We start from the raw sequence: 2,662 nt of genomic DNA, 5'->3' as shown, positions 1-2,662 counted from the left end.
AGGCCAGCCCCCCACTGGTGCCCACGTGGCGGCCAGCTAAGAGGTCACCCGCTCGGGGAAGACCTTCCCCAGCACTTTATCCTGAAAATGTTCGAACCGGCAGCAGAGCTGACAGCATTTCACGGTGAACGACGCCCTTAAGCCGCCGCCTGGAGCCCACCCGACACTGTCCATCGGCCGCGCTCCCTCCGTCGGAGCCCCCATTCCTCGCTCGCACTGTCACCGCGCATTTCCCCCAAATACCTTCCTTTCCCATCAGGAGCCAGGCCTGGTGCCTGTTTGCAGACTTCTATTTTGACACGAAATTGACACTCAATGACACCTCCGATCTTACATGTGCCATCAGGGCTTCTGACCCGTGAAGGTGCTGATGCCATCATCAACCTGGGGTGCCCCCCCCCATCCCCTTGGCCTTGCCTGTGCAACGCAAGGCCCGGGACTCGCCACCAGGGGGCAGGCATGGCGCTGCAGCAGGCCTCCGGTTTCCGGTTTCTCCATCTGCTCAGCTCCAGGCTGGACCCCTCCCTACAGCACAGGCATGGGGGGGGGGGGGGGGGGGGCTGTGCACACCCCTCAGGTGGCACCCCGTCCAGATGGAACCCCGGGACCTGCCAGCGGTGGGCCCCTCTGGGCTCCCCACTGAAGCTCGGGGATCCTCCAGAACAGCACCCTTAGCAGGTGGCCAAGCAGAGGCCCAGGCGGAAGCAGTGACCCGTCAAAGGCCCTGAAGGGAGAGGGACTGAGGTGGGCGCTGCCGGGTCTGAATTTCCCGGCCACAGTGCGGACCTGGCCCACAGCAGACAGGGGCATCATTTCCGGCATCTTCAAAGCCCCCCCCCCGCCCCTTTTTTATTTCAGAGAGGAAGGGAAAGGGAGAGAGAGAAACATCAACGGTGAGAGAGAATCATTGATCAGCTGCACACCCCTCACTGGGGGTCGAGCCTGCAACCCGGCATGTGCCCTTGACCAGAATCGAACCTGGGACCCTTCAGTCTGCAGGCCAATGCTCTATCCACTGAGCCACACCAGCCAGGGCCTTCAAAGCCCTTTGACTCACACCTCACTTGACCTTCACAGCTCACCTTCGAGGTTCACACTCATTTCTCAACTGAGGAAAACGGGGCTCAGGTGCCAACACTTGGGCTCTTCCTGCCCCGAGACCCTGGGAGATGGGGAGTTGAGCCCCCATGACCACCCTCCGCCCTGACCACCAGCTCAATCCACTGTCCCCACACCCAGGTGCTCTGACACATGGATGTGGCAAAACACAGCACGTGCCCGGCCGGCCTGGCTCAGTGGTTGAGCGTTGACCCAGGAACCAGGAGGTCACAGTTTGATTCCCCGTCAGGACACATGCCCGGGTTGTGGGCTCGATCCCCAGTGGGGTCTGCAGGAGGCAGCCGATCTATGATTCTCTCTCATCGTGGATGTTTCTCTCTATCCCCCTCTCCCTTCCACTCTCTGAAATCAATAAAAACATATTTAAAAATATTTCCATAAACGTTTCCCAAAGTATCTACTCTGCAAATACCGATGATAAATCCCTCCATGTTGGGCTCCATTCGTGGGTAAATCCATGCAGGGCCAGCGGGCTAGGAAGCAGATGGCACGGCTGAGCCTCCCACGGTGGGTACAGCCGGTGCCAGGGCTGGAGGGAACTGCACTGGTCTCACGCCTTGGAGTCTGAGAGGGAGGCGGGCAGGACAGCCAGCTCGAGCCAGTGGCCAAAAGGAGGGAATCCCAGGGTGACCGAGACCAGGGCATGTGAGGAGGGGACAGCTCGCCACAAAGCGGTTGCAGCTCAGACCATCGCTGCTCAGCGAGGGGGCCACCCGGACCCCAGCAGTGGCCGCGGGAAGGGACGGAGGCAGGAGCCCAGGCAGACGATTGTGTGAACTCCTCGCCGCCAGGAGCAGGGAGAGAGGTGGCTGGCATGGCACTCCCCGCCAAGGAGGCCCCTGCAGCCCGCGCGGGGGCACCAAGGCTTTCACACGGGGCTGAGGGGTCGTTGGCCTGGCTCAGTGGTTAGAGCGTCAGCCCACACACCACCGAGTCCTGGGTTCAATTCCCCGTCAGGGGCACGTACCTCGGTTGCAGGTTTGATCCCTGGCCCTAGGTGGGGCGTGTGTGGGAGGCAACCCTTTATTGTCTCTGTCACATCACGTGGATGTTTCTCTCTCCTTCTCTCCCTTCCACTCTCTCCAAAAATCTACGGGAAACACCCTCAGATGAGGACTGACAGCACACGCGGCCGAGGGGACTCGCTCAGGAAGTGCTCCTGGGTTCCTGCCTTCCTCAGGGGAGGTTTTAAAGGCTGTGGCTTAGGCCAGGTCATTACTGCGGCCGCCTCCGTCCCTGACCACAGGGCCTTGCTGTGCGGCCTCCAGCCTGCGGGAGGGCCGGGTCTAACAGGCGAGGAGCAGACGGGGAAGCAGGTGGGACAAGGTCTGAGCCAGACGCCTTCTGGAAGGAGTGGGGGAGGCAAAGCCGGGTCCCCAGGAAGTGTCGGAGGGAGGACAGCATTCTGGGATTTTCTCGATGAAATGAGAAGTCAGAACAGATGGCCATTGTCCGGCTCCATGGAGAGACCACAAGTGACCTCAGGGGCGGGTGGAAAGGGCACACCTGTTCCCCCAGCAGCTGAGAGGAGAGCCTGCCTGGA

At 61.1% G+C, this 2,662-nt stretch overlaps 1 protein-coding gene across 1 annotated transcript in view; it reads left to right on the top strand.

Annotated features, from left to right (window-relative positions):
- The window catches only part of MYO1G (myosin IG), a 24,180-nt gene that overhangs the window by 16,187 nt on the left and 5,331 nt on the right, over positions 1-2,662 (top strand). The window lies entirely within an intron of this gene.

Source organism: Myotis davidii, unplaced genomic scaffold (genome assembly GCF_000327345.1).
Source record: "Myotis davidii unplaced genomic scaffold, ASM32734v1 scaffold1364, whole genome shotgun sequence".
Taxonomy (NCBI): Eukaryota; Metazoa; Chordata; class Mammalia; order Chiroptera; family Vespertilionidae; genus Myotis; species Myotis davidii.
This window is presented reverse-complemented; position numbering and strand designations above follow the sequence as displayed.